Raw genomic sequence first — 7,195 nt, 5'->3', positions numbered from 1 at the left:
CCCTGTGTGGTGTGTGCTCCAGGCTCAGAGTTCAGCCACGCCAAGGATCTGTGTCTGTGCCTCTGGAACAGAGTGAACACTCAAAGAGCATTTGGAAAAGCTGGGCCAGAGAGTGGCTGAGGTGGTTTGCTAATGCTAAACCTCAGCAGACATCCTTCTCCAGGGCTGGAGGGCCCTTGTGTTGAACACCCATGGGGGTATATCCATTATCCTGCTCCCTCCCAGAAATAATGGAAATCCATACTCTGCCCAACACTGCCTGCAATGAACCTCATCTCCAGTTCCATTGGATCTGTACCTTTCCAGGTGTATAAATGGCTTTTCTGTGCCTTTCCTGCTCTTCTCTCCCAGAGATGCTCTTCCCTCTTTAAAGACACAGCCATTTAACTGCAAGAACTTTCAGTGCAATGTTCCACAGGCAGGGAAGGGGGGCCTCCATCAGCCTCTGCGATGACAAATCGGTCTCCAGTTGCTTAATGGGTGATTTGTTAGTCAGTGGGTGTCAGTAATGGGTTGTGGGGAGGGGCTCGGTGGGACTTGCCAGTGCTGGGAGCTCTCTGGGGAGCCTTTGGCCTCACATGGGTACAGAGGGTACCAGGGACCCCCTCAGGGTGCAGGGGGGGGCAGTCTCCTCACCAAAATCTATAATTTACTTCCTGGTACTTGAAGCATTTGAGGGAAAGCACAACGTCTCCAGAAAAAGCCATCGGACCCTTGTCTGCTCCTCCTGCGAGGAAGTGTCCCCTGAAGTGAGTGCCTGTCCCTCACGACCTCCTGTGGGCCAAAGGTTTTGCTGCTGGACATGTTGTGGTGCTCACAGATCTTCCTGCTCATGGTCTGTGTTGTGTCAGCAAGGAAAACAGCTCCAGTGCTGGGAGGGGGAAGAGCTATTTGTGTCCTGCTGCAGCTTGAGGGTGTCACATCCAGCTTGGATGAAGCTCCACACACCGACAGCTGTGTCCAGGGAAATCCCTGGCTGTGTCCAGTGGGTCAGGCACAGCTTCAGCACCAGCCACAGTGGCATGAAAGGGGCTTATGGCTCTGGAAAGGAAAAATTGCACAGCTCAGGAGGGTGAATGTGGGCGTGGGGGGAGGCAGGTGGATTTTTGAGAGGGGCCAGTGTGCAGGCTGGGCTGTGTTTGTCCGTGCTGTGATGGGAGGAGCAGGGATGCTTTCCCAGCTCTCCAGGAGCGCTGCACCCTGTGCTTGCACAGAACACGGCATTTCATTAGGAGTGACAGGTCATGGCTGCCACTTAGTGGCACAAATCAGCTGCCACTCTTCCCCTGGGTCCTTCCTTTCCCCTGTCTGCAGTGCTGGCTGTCCCCTCTGCCACACCCTCCCTTCCTGTGCCATCTCACCTCTCCTTGTAGTGCTGGATTCCCTCAGGACCTGGTCCTGATCTGGGGCCAGCTGACCTTGTTCTACTGCCAAATAAACCCTCCCAGCAGCTCTCACAGCAACACATCCTTGCCCCAACCTTGTCTGATGTGAGTTACTGCCTGGTTATTCTGCCCCTCATTTTCCTGACCCTGAAGTGACCCCCAAGCCCTGGACTCCTTCCCGTGTTTCCCTGCAGGGCTTTCTCACAGGACTGAAGGGTGCTGTGGTGCTGGTTCCCTTGGGAGCAGCCCCTGTGGGTGCTGTGGGGCGTGTGCTGTGCCAGAGCTGGAGCTGGGAGCCCCTGCCTCGCTTGCTCTGGAGGGAGATTGGGGCTGCCACCAGATTTTGGCACTGAACTGCTGTTTTCTGGCCAGCCTGGCCTGGGGGTCACAGCTGCTCATGCTTCTCTCGTCCTCCTCCTCTCTACCTCAGACCTGCACACTCTTAAACCCCATTATGGACACCCACCAGATGCTCCTGTGATGCTGCAGCTCCTCCATCCCCTCCCAGGGTGCCAGGGCCACCTCTGTCACAGCACTGGTGCCAGGTGAGTGTTTAACAGCACAGGGCATCCAAAAAGCACAGCCCATCCCTCCCCGGCTCCCTGGGATGCACTGGGGGTGTCTCCCCACTCTGGGGGTGCCCCCAACCTGTGCCAGGTTACTGTGGGGTCACTGTGGCACTGTGGTGTCAGCCCCTCAGGTGCCACCCCTGATTACAGTTCTCTCTCATCCCTTTGCAGTTTGTGAATTTTAAATCTCAGCCCTCCCAATAAAACCACTCAGCTGCTTGAAGCCCCTGAATGCAGCGTGTTCATGGAGTTACCCTGTAAGGATGAGTTTGTTCTCACTCAAGAGGTGTGGCACCACTAATCAATAGAACAGGTTAAACCCTTTATTAGGGCTCTGAGAGCACCTGCAGGTTGACATTTGTATGTGCTGCTCAGCACTCCCTCTCTCCCCAGCTCGTTACTTTTATCATTATTTTGGTTCTTAGGACAAAACTGCACTCTGCTCATCTGGAAAGCTCTTGCCCTTCTAAATCCTGCTCGTGTTTGGCTGATGCTCAGCCCTGTGGCAAATAAAAGAGCTCTCTTGACTTCCTTTTCAAACATCAAGGTCCATTAAATCAAAGTGATGCTTTCCAGACCTTGTGGCTCTCGGCAGCTCAGCCCCATCCCTCCCTCCCTCCCTCCCCTGGCTCCAGGCCTTGAGCTCTCCTGGACATCTGAGCTGCTCAGCTGGCAGGATTTTGGGGCCACATTTTAAGGTGTTATCAAAGGTTTCCCTTGCCTTGGCTGTGCTGTGGGAGCTCGGTGACATCCTCCTACATGTCACCTCGGAACTGTGGCCAAGAGCTTCTCTTACTGGCTGTCCCATGGCTGGGAGAGAGGGATAGGTGGTTGGATCCAGCTGGATTTGGGGCCAGCTCATGTCCCCCTCCTGCTGTTCTTGGGTTCCTCCTGCCCTTTGCTGAACTGTTCAGCTGCACTTGTGCTCCTGCTCTTGGTCCCCATCCTGCTCCATGGCTGGCTCCGTGTGGGCACTGGGAGGAGGTTTTGCAGAGGGATCTGGTCAGCAGGAAACAGGGACAAGACACACAGGGCCAAATGGCTCAGACAGATCTTCCCCATCCACGGTGAGTTCTCAGAAATCGCTGCAGCTCCTGTCCCTTGGGACTCACCCCTGGGCATTAGGGAGGAGAGATGGCTTTGGGATTAGGTGGAACAGAAACTTTCTAGGGCCCTGGGTTGGCAGCACTCTGGCTTCAGGATCCTGAATGTCCCAGGCACCAAAGGGGTTTAGGCTGTGCTAAAGCACAAAAGTACAACCCAAAAGCTTGTCCTGCTGCCCTGGATTGTCCCATCCTCTCTGCTGCCCTTGCACAGAGTCCCACAATGGTTTGGGTTGGAAGGGACCTCAAAGCTCATCTCATTCCACCCCCTGCCATGGGCAGGGACACCTCCCACTAGCCCAGGTTGCTCCAAGCCCCATCCAACCTGGCCTTGGACACTTCCAGGGATCCAGGGGCAGCCACAGCTTCTCTGGGCAACCTGTGCCAGGGCCTCCCCACCCTCACAGGGAAGAATTCCTTCCAATATCCCCCCCTCCATGGCGGCTCAGCTGCCGCAGGGACACACAAACGCCCTTTCCAAGCAGCGCCGGGACCGTGGGTGCAATTTCCCACTCGAACACTTGGAGGCAAAGCTGCATTTCTGAACAGAGGGACGCGGGACACCGCGAGGCCCCGCGCGGCTCTGCCTCCCTGCTCGGGGGCTGCTGGCACAGCTGGCACAGCTGGCACAGCAGCGGCTCCTCAAGCAGCAGTGGCTCATCATCCAGGCGTCCCCGTGCTCTGGAAAACCTCTACCCAACAAGATTTGCAACCACAAAACGCTTTCTGTGCTTCTCTCCTGAACCGCGTTAAACCTCTGTAAATTGGAGACCGTTATTTCCGCGCTGTGCCAGGATCGCTGCTGTCGGCTTTTGATGAAAAGGTTAAATTTAATTTAAATTTTCAGCTCCCTCTTTCCTCAAGGGTGCAGCCTGGCCCCTGAAAGGCTCCAGCCCCCGTTCCCAGTCACTTGGCTGCCTTCCTGGGCACCCAGCAGCCAAGCCTCCAGGAAGGTCTCCCCGTCCCAATCCCTCCGGCTGAGGCCAGTGGTGCCCCCGGGATCCGGCCCTGGGGATGCTGTGGGTGCCCCGACGAGCAGCTAGAGGCAGTGGAGTTGCTCCCCGGGCTGTTTTGAAGGAACATAGCCGAGGAAAGGCTTATCCGAGAGGGATTTGCCAGCAGAGGGCAATGCCGGGATGGATTTCCATCGCCGCACAGTTCGGGGGGTGTTAAACCAGAGCTGGCCCAGCTGCGACGGGGAAGGCGACAGATGCAGCGCCCTCCCCGCAGGCAGGAGGGGACCTGCCCAGCACCCCCTGTGCCAGCGGGGAGGGTGGGGGTGGCACTGGGAGCTGCCTCTCTGCAGGATTGGGGTATCCCAAATCAGGAGGGGGCAGATCCTGGATGACCACGAGTGTTTGGGCTGCTCTCACAGACCAGGGCTTGGGATTTGCTGAGAGATGTGGTCTAGTGGGAGCCTTGGCAGTGCTGTGTTAAGGATTGGACTCCACGATCCTGGAGGTCTTTTCCAGCCTAAATGACTCTGTGATTCCAGGTGCTGGAGTTCCTGGGGTTTGGCACAGCCTCTCCTGGCTCTTGGACTCACCCATGCCAGGGAGGGTTTGGTCTCAGCTCTACCTGACCAGCAAAGACATGGAGACAAAATGCAAAACATGCTTATTTATTGCAGGGAAGACACAATCCAAGGGGTTTCTCTCCCACGCCAGCAATGACAGTGGGATTTATGTCCCACTAAAGGTAGGAGGGCTATAAATGGGAAGTGGTGCAGGTGGTCCCATGATGCAAACTCTGGTCCATGCAATAAATCCTGGGCAGGTTTGTGATGGGCTGGGTGGATCTGGCTGTGATTTGGGGACACAGGGAGATTCTCCTGTCCCTCCTTGCCCTTGTGAGTTGGAGTCTTTCCAAAGCTGTGCCTGACACTCCTGCCCAGCTCTCCTCTCTGGGCTCAGGGCTGGGCTGTGGCTCTCACACCTCTGGTAAGGAAACCATCAGCTGATGTTTGGGGGCACAGGGGGCTCGGGCTGGGCACAAGGGGTTACACTGGTTATGGGTGCAGAAACTGGGGCACAGAGGGTAGTGCTGCCCCATGGAACAGCTCTTGGGAAGCACAGCCCCATCTTCAGAGGGATGTGCTACCACTTGTTTTATTTTTACAGGCACCTGCATTGAAATTTGTCCCTCAACAGGGAGCAGCTCTGCCTGGCACGTGGGGCTGGGTGGGCACCATGTTGTCCTGGCTCTTCCAAAGCATCCATGTCTTCCCAGAGCTCCTCATCCTCGTGAGCCTCAGGCAAGGGCAGCAGCAGCATCTCAAATCCAGCAGAACAGCTGCGCCAGGTGTTTTTAAGTAAGTTTTCCTTCCCCCAGGGCATATTTGGGTAAGAAACATTCACATTTTAAATCTTTGGTTCTCGCTGCTTTTGTGGCCCATCCCACTCTTTCCACGCTGCTGGAGGGGCAGGTTCTGGAGCTGGGTGGGACTGAGCTGCAGAGGTGGGTGCTGGGGGTACCCAGGGGGAGCAGGGGGTGAGCAGAGCCCTGTGCTCAGCTGTTGGGGTGGGTGCAGGGTGAGGTGCAGGAGCTGGAACCCACCGTGCCCTTGGTTCTGGTTGTTGCTTTTCCCTTCGTTATTATGAAGCAGGAGTGTGGATTAGCTCGCCCTGCTGAGCATGTTTTTGGTTGCCTTTGTGGCTGTACAATGGGTAATTCACAACCAACTAACCTCAAGTTAAAATACAAAGAAGGGGGAGAAAAAGGAAAAAAAAAAAAGCATTTTTAGTTGAACAGCTGGTGATGCCTCAGTAGCTGTGGGCTGTCACAGCTCTCCCCAGCCCAATACCTGACATTATTTCTTAGCCTCATTCAGTTCTGTTTCACTTCAGTCCTGAGCAAATATTGACAAATCTCAGATAATCCAGCCAATACAGTCCTGGAGAACTTCCTTTTGTTTGCTGCACACTTGGTACCATCCATATCCCCTGGACAGGAGCCAAGGGACACAAGCACAAAGTAAAATAGGAAGAGCAAAAGGACAGAGAGCAGAGAGGGTGGGTGGATGTGTGTGTGTGTGTGTGCGTGTGTGTGTTTGTGTTTGTGTGTGTGCTGTGCTGGGAGGGCTTTTTGGGGATCAGGGATGCTCCTCCCACATGCCTGCCCAGCCCAGAGCTGTCAGGGCTGGGTGACAGTGGCACATCCCGTGCCCTGATCTCCTGGTCTCACTGCAAAATCCTCCATGGCACATTTCTAGTGTTCACTATTGGAGAGTGTGACAAATCTTCCACCTCTTCCAACCCCTCCCCTGACATTGTTCTCCCCTGCCAAACCATCTCTCAGCCAGGCCAAGAGGTGCTCAATCAGCTCCTTCTCAGCACCACAGCTCATGATATTGCTTGGAAGGTTTGGGGTGCTTTTGTTTTACCAATCCATCCAAAAGCAATTCCAGGTCAGGGAGAGTGATGGGACTGTTGGGATAAAGACTGAGTGAGCGCTGCAGCTTCTCCTGAACATGTGCTGTTGGGGTCCCCATCACTTCTGGTGGCCAGTGAGGAGCTGGGGACCGTCCTTGCTGCATCTCTGGGGCTTGGGGACATCATGGGCATGACTGGCTCAGGTCTGTTGCCTTGAATTGTAACCAAAGAGTTTGGCTGAGGCAAGGGGAAGGTCTCCTCTTTCTTTTGCTCATCTCCCTGGAGGGGGTGATGGGTGCTCAGTGCTCAGTGCTGAGCTGATGTCTGGTTCAGCAAAGCTCATGGCAAAACAGTGCTCAGGGATGTCTGTCCTGGGCTTGTCCTCCTTGTCCCTGGGGCTCAGGATGTGCCAGGAATGGCTGAGTCCTCTTTGGGACTGCACCCCACAGGCAGAGCTGGGCCAGCACTGAGCCTTGGGAGTGACATCCCAGTGTCTGACTGGGAAATCCCTGCCCCAGTTCTGCAGTCTGCTGGGTGCTGTGGCAAGGCTGGTGTCCCCCGGGTCTCATGGCAAAGCTTGTCCCCAAAGGTGTCACAGCAACGCTGCAAGGAAAGGGACCTTCTTTCCCAGGGTGGGTGCTGTGGTGTCACCCACTGCCTCCCTGCCCAGTGCAGGTGAGTGTTTGCAACCCCCCCATTCTGTGCCAGCATGACCATGCCATGGTGAAGCTGCTGTGGCATCTGTGTGGCTCTGTGGGGCTGCAGTG

This window comes from Chiroxiphia lanceolata, chromosome 17 (genome assembly GCF_009829145.1).
Source record: "Chiroxiphia lanceolata isolate bChiLan1 chromosome 17, bChiLan1.pri, whole genome shotgun sequence".
In the NCBI taxonomy this organism is placed as follows: Eukaryota; Metazoa; Chordata; class Aves; order Passeriformes; family Pipridae; genus Chiroxiphia; species Chiroxiphia lanceolata.
The sequence above is the reverse complement of the archived record's forward strand: the minus strand, read 5'-3'. Positions refer to the sequence as shown.